Source organism: Salminus brasiliensis, chromosome 2 (genome assembly GCF_030463535.1).
Source record: "Salminus brasiliensis chromosome 2, fSalBra1.hap2, whole genome shotgun sequence".
Classification (NCBI taxonomy): Eukaryota; Metazoa; Chordata; class Actinopteri; order Characiformes; family Bryconidae; genus Salminus; species Salminus brasiliensis.
In genome coordinates this window covers 11,685,125-11,701,071 of record NC_132879.1, presented here as the reverse complement: position 1 = coordinate 11,701,071, position 15,947 = coordinate 11,685,125, and the positions used below count along the sequence as shown (strand labels likewise).

The 15,947-nt window shown below is 42.0% G+C and overlaps 1 protein-coding gene and 1 long non-coding RNA gene across 5 annotated transcripts in view; one reads left to right on the top strand and one right to left on the bottom strand.

The window, feature by feature from the left end:
* The window catches only part of LOC140544210 (zinc fingers and homeoboxes protein 2-like), a 50,185-nt gene extending 36,276 nt beyond the window's left edge, over positions 1-13,909 (bottom strand). Inside the window, exon 1 of one of the 3 annotated variants that reach the window (XM_072667650.1) lies at positions 13,803-13,909. The gene's annotated coding sequence lies outside the window, so the exon portion shown is untranslated. Of the gene's footprint in view, positions 1-8,703; positions 8,723-13,302; positions 13,543-13,802 lie in introns of those variants that run through there. The other 2 variants (XM_072667641.1, XM_072667667.1) reach the window with 2 other exon arrangements.
* Positions 13,188-15,947, top strand: part of LOC140544233 (uncharacterized) — a 69,755-nt gene continuing 66,995 nt past the window's right edge. For both annotated transcript variants that reach the window (XR_011978230.1, XR_011978229.1), the window contains exon 1: positions 13,188-13,557. This is a non-coding gene — a long non-coding RNA (uncharacterized lncRNA). The remainder of the gene's footprint in view (positions 13,558-15,947) is intronic.

The window sequence follows — 15,947 nt, the reverse complement described above, 5'->3', positions numbered from 1 at the left end:
TATGGTGTCACAGGTGGTTTTGTAACCAGTTCATTCCTGTGAAATTTTTAAAAATTGAAAAAAGTCTTGCCACACGAAAACAGTGCATCAAAAAGCTGTCTACACGCCTGAATCACACAATCAGATCTTTAGTCAATTTCGCAGAAAGGAGATATAAATAAAAGAAAGCAAATTGTGTTTAGCTTATTAAGACCTGTCATGGGTTCTATAGAAGCTTTCACTTTTTTCCCTGGTGCTAGAACTTTTTAGCAGCAAGTAAAGTTTGTTTTTTTGAGCTCAAGCCGTTTTGGCCTGCAGTTGGGAGCTACTGAGTATGGGCAGCTAGAAAGCAAGCCAGGAACCAGCCAATTTGGCACTTTTGTGCAGTACTTCCATAACTGCACAAAATGAACAAAAATGGATATTAAACACACTGTTAAACTGCTTTTGCTTCATGCTAAACTCATCTACACCCAAGACCCAAGTTCTACATAGTGCCCAGAAAGCACTTTGGCTCTCAGTAACAGTAGCTGAACAATGTTATACACAGTCATTTTTTAAAGTATCACATGCACTAGTTTTTTCTATTCAACCTGACAGAGGACCATTTCAGCATTGACATTAGGGTTGCAAGATACTGGAAAAATGAACATAGCAATAACTTTTTTTCCTGCAATATATTTTACAATTCTAGAAATGACTGAATGTTTTTATTTTACCAGATTTCACCAGAAATCACCTGAAGTCAATGATCCACCATGTCATGATATTATTAATGTACTTTGTGTATACAAGATTGGAGAAAAATGAATGACATTGAGTAGATGGAATCTGCCTCTGGTAGATCTGTCATGGAAAATGAGAACAGTGTGCATTTTCCTTTTGTATTAAGCAGCAAAAAGAGGTGTAGCAAAACGTGTTTAGCCGATTTCATTGTACCTGACACCTGACATTCAACATCCCTGAGGGGGGACTTTTGTGCTTGTTCACATTGTGATGGCGACGCTAAAACAATATATTAAATTGATCAATATCAATTATAGTACACATTTCATTTTATACATACACTGGATCAACCATAACATTAACACCACTGACAGGTGAAGTGATCATTCTCATCTACAGTGGCATCTCTCTAGGGGTGGGATATATTGCGCAGCAGGTGAACAGTCAGTTCTTGCAGGTGATGTGTTAAAAGCAGGCAATGGCAAAAAATATATATATGGCAAAGCATATGGATCTGAGCCACTATGGCAAGAGTCAAATTGTGATGGTTAGACAACTGGGTCAGAACATCTCCAAAACATCAGGCAGGTCTTGAAGGCTTTGGTCTGGTATGCAGTGGTCAGGGCCTACCAAAAGTGGTCCATAGAAAGGACAACCTGTGACCTGGTGACAGGGTCATGGGTACCTAAGGCTCATTGATGCTCCATATAGGCCCCACTTCACAACTTACAGGACTTAAAAGATCTGCTGCTAACGTCTTGGTGCCAGATTCCACATGACGCCTTCAGAGGTCTTGTCGATTCCATGACTAGAATGGCCAGATCTGTTGTGGCGGCACAAGGAGGACATACTTAATATTTGACAGGTAATAATAAAGTTATGGGTGATTCACAATAGAGAACATCACTGTTCTGCAGCGAATCGGACAGGTGTTCTCTATATTGTGTCCAAAATGTCACAATGATTGGACCAATAGAAATGCTCCAAAAGTACCTACCTTGACTTCCATTGAAAGTTAAGTTTTTTTTCCCTACTCCTGTAATGTCACTTTTTTGGAGATATTAGGTTTGTTAAATATGTGTCTTGCAAACATATGTTTGTATATGTTGATATTTGGTTGAAATATAGTCCCGCATTTGAAAATGGTCAATTTCAAATGACTTGGCCTTTCAATCACATATATATGTATCAAGTAAAAGGTAAAAGTAACCAACTCCAATGCCCAGAGAAGCAAAGAGGGTAAAGGGCCTTGCTTAAGGGCCAAAAAGGTCAAGCCCGGGTATCGAACCCACAACCCAGCCCGGAGCTCTAACCGCTAAGCCACCACTGCCCCACTAAATATATGTTGGATATATATTTAAATTCCATAGATTATATATTTATTTATTTATTTGTAGCATTTAACTGAACTATATGTTGCCATATATCAGATTTCCATGGGTTAAAAGAACCCCAGAGGAAATTTGTGTAGGTAAACTTTGCCCTGTGAATTGACAAACTTTGGAAACATTAGAGGCACAGAAATCAAGAGGACAGTCTGTGGAGGAAGGGCTACTCCGCTGATACGTCGTCTCCTGTTATCAAAGTTAGCTTTTCATTGAACTATACGTCCCCTTCAAAATCATATCACACCAGGACAGCAAGACAAAAGAGCAGTGCCACCGTGGCTTAACTGCTGGGGAAGTTACATCAATTTGCTTTCTGGATAGCTCTCTTAATTATTTCACTCTGGTGGGCTTTGCTGTTTAAAAGTGAAGAAAAATGACCAATTTTATTCAGGGTATAAACTAATGAGGGTAAATTCTAGGTATCAAACAAGCCTCCAGCTGCTTCTGGGCTTTTTTATGGACCTACATGAAGCCACACACTGCTTCACAAACGTAAGCGTGTGTGCACCTTACACACACACACACACACACACACACACACACACACACACACACACACACACACACTACAGTAGGAACAGAGTGGGGAAAGGAGAGGCTCTTCTCTAAGACACCGCAGCAGAGGGAACACACCCTGAGGTGGAAACCTAACAGCTCTGTACAGTTCAGCTGTTGCGGACTGTAAAAGTGGCCTTTATCTAGCCTGACCTCATGGCCTTCTGTGTGGCCAATGGAAATGGGACAAGTGGTGTTATCTTCTGCAGTGGTAGCAGCCAACTTACAGCTGCAGAAGCCAAACTCGTGGCCTACAGACTTTCAGACTTCTACGGTCCTCGGCTATATTTAAATTAAAACTGCTATTGAGTGATCGAGGGAGCGATTATGGCAGTGATTAAACGGACCACACATGGTGAGCTCTGTATGGTGGATCGCTCTTAAGCCTAGTTCATGCTCATCTGATGAAGACGAGATGGTTTAAGGAGGTTTTAAAAGGCAGTTTGTTCAGTCTGAGCTGTCTAGTTTCACAGATTTGAATGCTGGTAGTTGAACAAACTACATTTCTGAGGTGTAAAGAAGACAGGCTCCTCCAAAATACCATCTAACCGTGTTCTAACCAGATGCAGCACATCAGCTAGATTCTAATCTATAGGCATTTGTAGTAATAAATGACTTTTCCCTTGCATTTCTATTGATTACATTTAAAGATTTTAAAAGGTTTTTCAGTTGTATGTGTTTACTTCGATTGCTTCTATCTTGTAATATTGTTCAATAAGTGAAGATCAAATGTCCAGATTTTGAAATACATTAAAAAAAGACGATGTTTTTTATGGAATTTCCAAATTTTTTCACATGACTACATGATTTCTACACCAGTCAACACACCTCAACATATACCTCTCCCCTGGTGAAATACTGTCCAAAGGACGTTTGTCCTGCACATACATTCAGTACCTCTGAACGTATGATGAAAGTCAAAGGATTCAAAAATCAGGAAAAGGCTCTGAATATGCTCAAACAGAAGACAACATGATGCCACATTTGCTTTTCCCATACTCATGTTGACATCTTTAACGGCTGTCTCAGAACTGATCCACTTCTTTATCTCCAAAAACTACCCAAACACCCTGCTACCCCATTAGACATAAGCCTATCATGATAATTAGAGTACCCTCCGTTATGGTTGGGACTAGACATGCAGCGGCTTGCAAAAATGTGAGCACCACTTGTCAAAATACACTATATGTCCTATATGACACCCCTTCTATAGACTGCATTCAGCTACTTTAAGTTGCACTCATTGCTGACACAGATGTGCAAATGCACACAGACAGCTTGTCTAGTCCCTGTAGAAATGCACTGCCAATAGAATCTGACTTTCTGGAGCAGATAAACATGAACCTACTGATATAAATACTTTTTGGATAAGTTGGGTTGATCATCAAACGTCCTGACCTCACTAACACTCATGTTGCTGAATGCAATCAGATCCTTGCAGCAAATCAAACCAAATCCTTACAGCAAGGCTTCAAAATTGAGACAGTTGAGACTCCAACAAAAGCACCTCTAAACTAGAGTATCAAGGGTTCTACCTCCGTGGCTGAAAACGAAACAAGAAAGGGAAACCAAAGACATGCCTGGTTTTTAGATTTGAACTGTGGTGGATTAGTTCACCTCATTATTTCTGTTCATACTCCAACAAAAAACAAAAATAAACCCTTTTAAAACCCTTGATTTCATTGAAGACACAACGAAGGAGCAGGTGTCCCAATACTTTTTTTTTAAATTATTTATTTTAATCATTTTAAATCAAGGAGCTGTGAGGGCTATGGCACAACCTCCAGCTTGCACCTCTTGCTGTGTTTATGATCATCACGCTGCTGTAGAAATCTAGGAAATTCACTGGAAAGCTTTTTTTTTTTACAGACTGTGTGATGTCTGCTTCCTGAATTTACCTGATGTGAAAAGTTTCCTGTGCCACTGGCTGCAACACAAGACTAAAGCAGGATCGATCCACTCCCATGCTTAACAGTCGGAGAGGTGTTCTTTTCACGAAACTCTGCACCCTCTCTCCTCCAAAAAATAGCTTTGCTTATTGTGGCCAAACGGTTCTGAAGTCTACAGAATTGCATCAGGCTTGTTCAGATGCTCCTTTGAAAATGTCTGACGCTGAATTTTGTGGTTAGCACACAGGAAAGAGCTTCTTTTGAGGATTCTTTCATGAAGGTCATGTGTGCAGGTGTTGCTGCACAGTAGAAATAATACACTAATCTTGCTAAAAATGCAGAAAATAATTTTTTTATCTTTGAAAGAGTCATGCCTTTTGGAAATCAGTTCATCTTCTACTCACTTAACTATTCACAGTGAAAGAACATCTGACCAGGGGTGCCCAAGCTTTTGCATGCCATTGAATTTTCTTTCTTTTTTAATCTCTGTACTCAATAGTTTTGAAATTCAGACTCAAAGTAATTCACATCTGGTTGAAGTGCACATTCTCTTCAAGGTACCATAATGTTTGACACATTAGGCTTCACGAGTGATTGTGATTACTTGGAGAGTTTATTTACTTCATTAGTGTAAGCACAGGAGAAGACAAGATGTCCTCCACATCTAGTCGAGATTCTAGGCCTTAAGTCGTCTGAAGTCTGCTCCAACATAAGGACCACAGTTGTGCCAATGAAATTCAAGGAAACCATAGGAAGGCTGAGAAACAAGAATAAAACAGTAAGAGACATCAGCCAAACCTTAGGCACACCAAATCCAGCTGTTATTAAAAAGAAGAAGGTTATTAAAAAAACAAAGAGAGCTGGTGAGCTTAGAAACCATAATGGGATTGGTGGGCCTCCACAGGTGATGATGGACGAATTCTCACAAAAATGAAAAAAAAAAAGAAAAAAATATATATAACTGTCCAACAGACCAGACACACTCTTCAGGAGGCAGGTGTGGATTTGTTAATGACTACTTTTTCCACAGAAGACTTCATGACCAGAAATAATGAGGTGAACTAATCCACCACAGTTCAAATCTAAAAACCGGGCATGTCTTTGGTTTCCCTTTCTTTTGTTTTCAGGCAAGGAGAACCATTGATACTCTAGTTTAGAGGTCATATAGGTGGACTGCAGCCCAGGTTCGAACCCATGTTCTATCTGGACCTGGACCCATGACCAATACATACTGAGAACTACTGAATTTTTATTTTGGTTTTCTTTTAACCGGCACACTGTTATTAGCCTTTATGGCACAGGTTTACAGGTCCAGGAGACTCACAGACCAATCACATGTAATTATCACAGGTGATGCTATACAGTCAATCAGATCTGTGCACCATTAAAGGGCTGAGGCTCGAAGAGGCGAGGCGAGAAACAGCAGTCAGAGAAGAAAGTGAGTCAGAGGAAAACTAATTCACATGCCGTCTCTAAAAAGAAGCGTGAAAACGAGCTTTTAATCAAGAATGGACAGACTGGTACATGTTTGTTCTTGCCATGGGCAATTCTTAACCAGTACGTCTTATATGTTACAATACTGTGGCAATTGTGAAAGGCAGTAATGCCAGGGGCCACCACGAGCATTTAACGAGAAAATGGATTTACGAGTATGTTATTTATAATTTGTACAGTTCAGTGTGAAAACTGACATTAGATATATACTGAAATATACTGCATATTATATATTGATGCACTGTGATCATGGCAGGTTGACACTGTGTTTCTGAGAAGTGATACAGTATTGCAAAACATATTACTACAATACTTTGATATGCTCACATTTTCTAATACTCCTAGTGATCGGTAGCATTCTCACAGTTCTAGTGCAAAAGCGCCATTTGAATTATGTAGGGGTGCTTTAAGCTGAATAATAGCCCCACACTCAACATCTCATTTACACAAATGGTTCTTTAAAAATTCATCCATTGTCCAGTATTGTTTTAATGGAAAACACACATAATCAAACACAGTGACTACAGGGTTAGAGGCTCACCTCCACATTACACACTTCTGTGAAATCAGTATTATGATGGCCAACATCACTATGATTATCCAACAGCATCTTGCACAGCTCTGCTCTGGAGACTCTTGAGTGTTGGTGATTTCTTAAAACCGATTTGTGCACCCAAAATGTTTACCTTCTAATCATCACGAAAATGCTGGTAACATACCCATGCTGGTAAACACAGAATGATCAACAATCAGCGTGCCGAAGTCCCACTGACGGAGAAACTGAAATCAGGGCAAGCAGTAACAGGTGCCTTTGCCACGCTGCTGTTTGTTCAGCAATAGTGTAAGAAGATTAACCTATGTGCCCATTGTTCCCACGCATTATGGCTTCAGAATTAGCGGTTTGCTCCAATCTGGGCTTGCCGTCTACCCTCACCGGCCCAAATACTTCCAGGATCTATGTGGGGCTGTCGCCACTGATTATATTAGTCAGAAAGAATGAAGTACAAGTAATAAGTGTTTACTAGGCCTTCAAAAACAAAGCATTCAATAAACAAAAATAATATGAATAAATGAGATCGTCCTGTTACTGTACGGGAAGAAATATGCATACTATTATACAACTTGTCAAATAGTCTACAGAGATATGATGATATCAGAATCATATCAGTGGATATTTGCATAAAAAAATTACACCGAACCGATGTTTAGATTTGGCCCAAACTAATATTCTGTAACAATTTTAGATTTATTGAACTCCAGGGCAGCAGAATGATTAGGCGAGGCTGGACTAGTTCATTAAATATCTGCATGTCAATCATTTTACTGAATTTGCTAGTGTGGACCACGCCCTGAGATGGAACAGAAGGGTGTTTGGAGTAGGGGTTGGCTTTCCTGTGGTCTGTGCATGAAGCCGGACCCCCGTTGGTGGTGAGTGATGGAAGAAAAAGAAGAGACGGGGTAGAGGTGGGTTCGGCGTTTGTTCGACACAGAGTTGAACTGAGAAATGGGGGGTATATAAGGGGCTCGAGAGCCAGGTGAAGGAGTTGCTCGGGGCGTGGTCCTTCTCCCACTCGTCATAACTCCTCTTAAAGAATGTTATAAAGAATGATATTTCTCTACAAAGGTAATCCAGGAGGAATTAGTCCTTGTTCCTATGTTTTTATAAATATTTATGTACTGATATCTGCAGGTATGCACATGAAAACTGTCAGATATCAGCCATGGCCCACAATTCCTGTATCGGAGCATCCCTAAACTAAATCACTGCCAAATACAATTTTACAATTTGACTACAATTTTAACCTGTGATTCGCTGCAGCCCTGGATCAAAGCTTAGCCAAAAGTGGGCATATTTGAAGCAAACCCATGAGATGTGGAGCCCCTGTGAGCAGGGTGGGGCGGCCTGCCTCTGCTTCTTCCTGATCGGAGTGAGAGATTTTTGGAGGAGGCGTTCTGGCTCTACGTTCTCTCTGGTTGGCAGTCTGCAAACTCCAAACTACGATTCTGGCAACACACTGTACAGCAAATATCTCACACCCGGGGGAGGGAGGGAAGGAGAGAAAGATAACGAGAGAGAGAAGGAGAAGGAGTAAAAAAAAAAGAAAGAAAGAAAGAAGAAGCAGCAGCTGAAGAAACAAATAAACAAACAGGCGTACAATTCATTAACAGAGGGCATAAGTCGTAAGTCCTTTAAAGTAGTCTAAAGCTCTAGTAAGGAGAGTAAGGAGGAGGTGGTAGACTCATAAAAATGTTGAGAGTGAGAATGAGGTTCGAGAGTGGTTTATGGGCACACAGTTCTGGAAGAGTAGGACATTTTACATTATGTGGAGGTTCTTTAAACTTCTCATTTGCACAAATGGTTCTTCAAAAGAACTCTTCAGCGAAAGCTTCTTCAGGAAACCAAAAGTAAGCCTAGTTCTTCTATGGAGTCGCTCCAAAGAATGCTATTTGGCAGCATGGTTTTTAAGAGTGTAGCTGTGTCTCCATGCTATTTACACTTCAGTTTAAGATATACGACACAGAACGTGGCATGTAAACACCTCTTCCAGTCCTACGTTCTGAATAAGACTTACAGTCTGTTGGGGTTACTCTAGACGGCACATTGCAGGAATATTAACAAGTCTTTTAATCGAACCCTGTTTCAGATCAACCAAAAAGGATTCTGTACCCACCTACTCTGGACTTCTCTGGCTTTTCGTGCATGTCCTTTTCAGCACCCTTTCGCTAATTGCTTCAGGACCACCCAATGCCAAGCACAGGCCAGCAACAGATAATTATGAGCACTGAAAAAACATGGCCAGTGCATTTCGTGGGCTGCTCCAGCAGGCATGCTCCGTAATGGCTCGGAGTCTTGGAGAAGTAAAGTTTATGTGCTACACATGACTTGCACTTTCTGGCAGCCCGGCCTCACTTGCACAATCATCCTGAAAAGCTCTGCAGTATGTAAACAACGGAATTATGCAAGCTGGCAATTCAAACGAGATACAGATGAATGCACGTCTTCATGCTGGAACAGAAATCTGACCCCCACACCCCTCCAGAAGAAAAAAAGAAACCTGCCTCAATACAAATAACACAAAGGAAAGCTCACTCAACGCTCCTCAAAACAAAACAAAATCAATATCAAACGGGCCTGATATTACAGTCCGAGTGCTAAAGGCCAAAGGCACAGTGTGCACATTTCTCTCGCTTCTCAAAGACTCGTGATAAAAGTCCTTTGTCGGGGAGGCAGATTCACATTTCTACTCAGAGCCATGTCCTAAAATCTAGGCCAGTAACCTAGAAAGTTCAATAGGCATTCCAAAACACAGACACGGTCTAGATTCGGATACCTACAGGGTTTAACATCAATGCTGACAGATACACCCTTGAATTAAAGGGCCTGCATCATGAAAAGCCATGCGTATTTGCATTTTACAAACGTCCACATTTGATAGCTAAGCTGTAATAACATATCTTTTTAACCCACTGCTTCTGTGACGTCACAAAAACCAACACATTTACATAAATCGGTGCATTCAGACATCAGCAGTTCAGCCCCACCCATTACTGTAGAACTCATATAGAATAAGCCATTCGAGTTTGCCTGGAATGTTTTTTGACCCAGAATAAATACAGAATCACCAATCAGAACAGAGCTCATTTACATATAGCAGTTTTACAGTTGGTTTTGGTACATCAACCCAACCAGGCATCACAAAAATATGTCTCAGGAAAATAAAGCACAAGAAAAAGGTAGAATATGAGCACTTTTTTAAATGACTAAATTACGTTTCAAAATGTACCACATGGGATCAGATGACTGCATATGGTTCTAACAAAGCTGCCTTATTTATTAATACAGGTTTGCAATGCTTCGACCTCTGCTGTCTTTTTCAGACAATCACAGCCCACCAACAATCATACAGTTAAAAACCTACATAGTAAAACTAAACTTAACCAAAGTCCTTATAGGAAAGTCTGTTCACTCTGCGGCCATCTTTGCAACACTGCCAAGCAGTTATCATCAGTCATACAAGACCAGGCTACTATCTCTCTGAATGTGGAAATCCCAAAATACTGAAACTGAAGGTCAGATTACGGCTTCAAAAACCTATTAAAAATCACTGATAAAATCTAACAAAAACCTCCTGAACAGTTAGTAGCATTCAGCTCAACGCAGCACAAAAAACGTGACGTGTTCTGGATACTGCGCTTGTGCACATCTCCACATCTTGGTCGTGCCGTAACCAGCAAGCTGACTGGCTCTTTTTGTTGAAGGACGGGACTTTGTCCATAAACAGACGCCATATTGATGGTTATGAAAACTCACATTCACATTTCAATGATTAGCAGGTCTCCTCATTTCAATCTCTCTGTCTTATCATACAGTACTATTGATACCGTGATGGTTAATAAGTGATACATTGTGCCACAATACACACCTAAAAACTGCAACATGAGGTAAAGGATATATCTGGAAATTTCTGGAAATAAAGGCTAGATTAGTCAATTAATGATAAAATTGGGCACCGAAATGAGCTGTTTATAGAAAAGCATTGACTTCCAGTTATAGGTTTATTCAATAGCACCTACTATGATGGACAGTAATAGGACTGTATGAGCAACAAATTAAATAAGTAATTAAATAAGTAACATGAATAAGTTATAATGTACATGATTGTTTGTAACAGTTGCATAAAAATTTATATAATATGCAGCCAAAACAGCCTATTTTTAATTCATTGATTTTTGTTATGTCACAAAACCCAAAGTTTAACCCCGTCCACTCAACCTAAACTATAAGGGCTGTCTCAGTATGGACTGCTTTTTAAAACAAGGCACAATTCAACAAATAAAGGACCCAATCAGAACAGAGCTTGCTTACATACTAAAAGCTTGACCTCTGCTTCTTCCATACACAGACATGGTACATTTGTGCTGATGATGAAGAGCAATGGGACTGTATACACAAATATATATTTATATATATATATATATATATATATATATAGCCAAAAGTATTTACACCACTGCATCCGACCTTTCACATTACGCTTGGATTATGCTTGTCATTAGGCTTGGATGCAGCTGCTCAGCCAATAGAAACCCATTCCATGAAGCTCTCTACGCCCTCTGTTCTTGAGCTAGTCTGAAGGCCACATGAAGTTTGGACGTCTGTAGCGATCGACGCTGCAGAAAGTTGGTGACGTCTGTGCACAATGCGCCTCAGCATCCGCTGACCCCGCTTTATTATTTCACATTTACGTTACTGACCACTAACAGCTGACCGTGGAATATTTAGTAGCGAGGAAATGGACTTGTTGAACAGGTGGCATCCTATCACCCATTCTTTTACAACTGTTTGTAGAAGCAGTCTGCATGCCTAGCTACTTGATTTTATACACCTGTGGCCACAGAACTAAACGAAACTCCTGAATTCAATGACTTGGATGGGTGAGTGAATACTTTTTGACAATATAGTGTATAAAATACAAACGCTTCAAAACTTACCATCCGCTCCCTGGTTTCCACATGGCAACTACGCTGTTTTTACTGTACTGTGTCCCAAAAATCAAAGCCTTCCAACAGCAGTTCAGCTCTGCTCATTCATGCAACCTTCAGTTATAAGGAGTGTCTAACCCAGAACAGCGCTCACATACATAGACCAGTCACAGCGACAACAACAGCCTATGTAATTTTAAGGAACATAGAGAGGTTGGATAATGGTGATGTAAAATTAATGACAACTGCTTTTGGAAGCTACATAAGCTCAGGATATGAGCCCTGTACAAACTAACGTCCTGCACTTCAACGTCAACATCACTGGATTTGTCCTACAGAGCCAAGACAGCATAAAACCGTATCACCGTCCAGTTCCTCACAGCCTGCGTCGGACAACTGACCGCAGAAAATGGCTGCATTTTTGATCCGTCTCAGATTCGTACTCCAAGAAAAACACAAATGCTCAAGTGTCACTCACTCAATCATTATGGCCATTCACTCAGTCAGGAAAGCACAGGGATATGAGGGCTGGCGTTCAGCTCTCATTTACCAGCAGTGTAAGTAAGTGGAGCTGTAGATCACTGTGCATTGTGCTCAGCAGTACAGAGATGGGAGCGACCACCTTCCTCTGAAACGTGAAGCATTACTCCCTACTTAGAAAGGAAATGAACACTCAGCATGTGACATTCTGGTTAAGTGGAGAAGTGAAGGACACTTGAATGCAGTAGAAGCAACTGAATTCATTAACCGGTGAAAGAATCCCAACCTTCCTGCTCACGAATACAGGCGAAACCACGCTGGACCATTTTGATGCCATGCCTCTTGGACTTCCACGCAAAATAACAACCGGTGTGGAGTGGTGAGGGTTTTGTTTAGTGTCTGAAGGCCAGTGGAAGAGGTCAGAGGGTCAAGTGCAATGTGCTTGGGTTGTAAATGCTGAAAGCTACTAACTGCAAAAAGGCTGTCCTTAACTTGACATGATGGGTGGATACTTTTGTCCCCCAAAATAAAACTTAAACTCCTGCTACAGTAGCTGGCTAACTAATTAACCAACTAACTAACTAACTAATTAACCAACTAACTAACTAACTGTCCCCTCATGTCAAGTTTAAGGACACTTCCAGTACACTGCTACTGCCATTAGCGGTCAGCTAGTGCCCCAAGACTTGCATTTAAGCACTTCTTTGAAGGCCTTAACTTAAACAGCGCCACATGACAACAACATAAAACTCCTCTGGGAAATGTTGCCAGGTAAACACAGTCAGGTCGACGCCATGCAGCCCCCCAAAAAAGCTGGCAGGCGGGCAGGCGGGCGGGCAGGCGCGGAGAAGACGGCTAGCAGAGCTAGCAGAATACCATGACAACTGTACTTGAGAGCTAACGCTACGTTAGCCAGCCTGCTAACCAGCCCGTGCCCCTCTAAACACACACCTCCGCACCCACAGCGTACCGGGGCTACTTTAGGGTATAAAGTTAATTTTCGCAGCTGTTTTGGGGGTTATTGTGAGCGTGTAAGACGGGACGACCCTCATCCACGTCTGGCAACGACGAAAAAGTCGTTTATAAGCTGGGAAAGTGAGTAAAAATCACGAAAAAGCCGCACACACGGACTACTACTACTACTGCTGCTGCTGCTGCTGCTGCTCCTCCTGCTCCCGCTGCCGCTGCCGCTGCCGCTGCTGGCAGTGTTGTTGACGGCGTTGAAGTGAAACCGGGCGCTGAACTTCGAGCCGTACGCGGATAAAATGACGAAGAAAAACATCAACACAAATGAAATAGATGCTTACCTGCTTCTAAACGGGAGTCTGCCGCTCTTCTGGGAAGCCTGAGATTAAGATTAAACACCAACAACAGCACTAAGAAATCTTTTCCGCCTCCAAATTCGCCGTTGTTTAAGAAGGAGGCAGCAGAAGCAGCAGCGGCGCCCCATAAAACACAATTTGTAATCCTAAAGATTTCTGGCGGATCCTAAAGACGAGCGTAGTGGGGAGAAAAAAATAAAAAAGCAAGTGGCTGTGCGACGAAAAACCCCACATGATCTGGTACGTCAGCATATATTTTCATACGACACCAAAAATATTTTCATTCAATGCATTAAGGAGCAGGACGAGCCCATGCATCTGCTCCGGCAGCGCGCGCAGCAGCACGGAAAGGGGAGTAGACAGCGATAATACCCGCATAAAAATCAACTTTATGCCCATAAAAGTGACGGCATTGCACGCTGGCATGAGCCTGTTTTATAAACACCGGGTTTTAACCCCACTAAAATAAGACAGCATGTACGTACTTTTCATTAATACTGTCCTTCTGCCATTCATTCCAGCCAGTCACTCCAGCAGGAGCCTCGAGCCTGTGCCTCGAGCCTGTGCCTAACACTCCCATTACTGACTGTAAGTTGCATAAACGGGAGAGCTGGTATGAATTTCCAGTATTGCCAGCATGATAGAGACAAAAAAAAAATGTTTTGTTTTGGCTGCCATTTGGCTGGCATTTCCCAGCTAACAGTAAGTATGCATATTAATTAGTTGTCATATTTTCCATGACGTCTCATTGTAAATGTCAAAGGGGGGGAGGAGGGGAGGGGAAGGGGGGGGGGGGGTGGGGGTAATAAAACAACAATACGATGCTTTTGGCAATGTATATGTTTTGGTTTCACTGGCTTCAAAAAGAGCGCAGGGAATAATGAGCAAACAGCGCCACCTGCTGTTAAATCTGTTAACTCACCACAGCTCCAGGCCTACAGAAGAAGTGGTCTGGAGACCTGCCTGTCAGCTTTTTTTTATCATGACATTTGCACATGGTGTTTGTGCAGAATTTCAGTTTTGACCTAGCCCAGCCCAAATGAGGCTGTGTTCCAGTACCTGGATTTGGACAAGGCATCTCCAGCATTCGACTGTGGTGTGTGGGCCAGATGAAAGCAATCCCAGTATCTTGGAATACCAAATTGAACCCTCCTATTGTCCAGCTCCAGTCATTTGGACTAGTGAGTCCCAACCCTGGGCTTGAGGAGCCCCTACCCTGCACTTTTTGGTGGTTTTCTGCTTAACACATCACATCATCCAACTCAGGAAGGGCTTGGTTTTATCTGACTAGCTGGATCAGGTGTGTTGGGTGAAGAGTAAACACTATACATGTGCCGGGCAGGGTTGGGAACCACCTGCTTTGGACCACATGCACTGGACAGTATGGTCTTCAGAGGTGTTTAGAGAGTGACCCAAGCCCAATTCTGAGATACTGTGACTACTCATGGCCTACAGTTGCTCCTTCCATCCAGCTCACACATGTGAGCCACATGTAGCCCAGAGTACAAAGGCCATGGAAATCCTTAAATGTGGCGGCCACAGCTGGGCCGGTTTGGGCACACAGTACACTTGCCATTGCCATTGAGACCCAGACTTGTCAGCTGTCTAGGTTGGGACTTCAGAGCAATGCTCACTCCAGTATAATTAAGCAGTGATCCTAAAGCAAATTTCAGTTGGACCCCTTTGAAGTTCAGCAGAACTTTGTATATCTTTGTACAACTTTCTTCAGTTGGGCACTCTTCTACTATTTTTGTGATCTGTTTGGTCTAACATAAGATGGTAACACTATGAAATGATGTATGCATGAGCAATACATTTACATTTATGGCATTTTAGCAGACGCTCTTATCCAGAGCAACCTACAAGGTTACTTATATCACAGAGGTGGGCCAATGTAGTGTTAGGAGTCTGGCCCAAGGACTCTTATTGATGTACCGCAGCATAGTCAGGAATCGAACCCTGGTCTCCTACATGGTGTTGTAACTCAGTGGCAGGTAGTGGTGTTATCTGTTGTGCCACACCAACCACATAGCAAAGCAATGCAGCTGCTGAACCAACAGAACAGATTGAAATGAACCCCTCAAAAGCTAGGGTGTAAATGTTAATGACTAAAATGCAACCAGGGCTGCCAATTTGTACTGTTTTCTTGGCATGAGATTTAGGTTGGTGTCTAGCCCCAAATGGGCTGAGCGGGGGGAGATGGGAGTGTTGGTAGCATCTCTCTGTTGTGCAGTTGGCTGGCTGAACAGGTTTGTAGTGGTGGGTGGGGGGTGTGCTCTCCTTACTACCTTCTAAAGATCAGAGCCAAAAAATCCAAAGCGACAGCTGTAGGAAACTTTATCAGTAGTCAAATTTATCCGGAGGTTGTTTTGGAATGAAAGAGCTTCTTAGGTTAAGTCTGGCTCCAGTCTCGTAGACCACCTGCAATGGACAGTTTCATGTTTTTGTCCCTCTAATACAAACACTCCTTATTCAGCTCCAGATAGACTTCATCATTAGCTAATCAGGGGAAACACCATGCTGGTAGACTACAAGGCTGCAGTTTAGTGATGAGATGAACCAAGTGTGTTACAGCAGGGCAAACGCAAAACTGCAGTGCAGGAGGACTATAAGATTGAAGCTGGCAAACA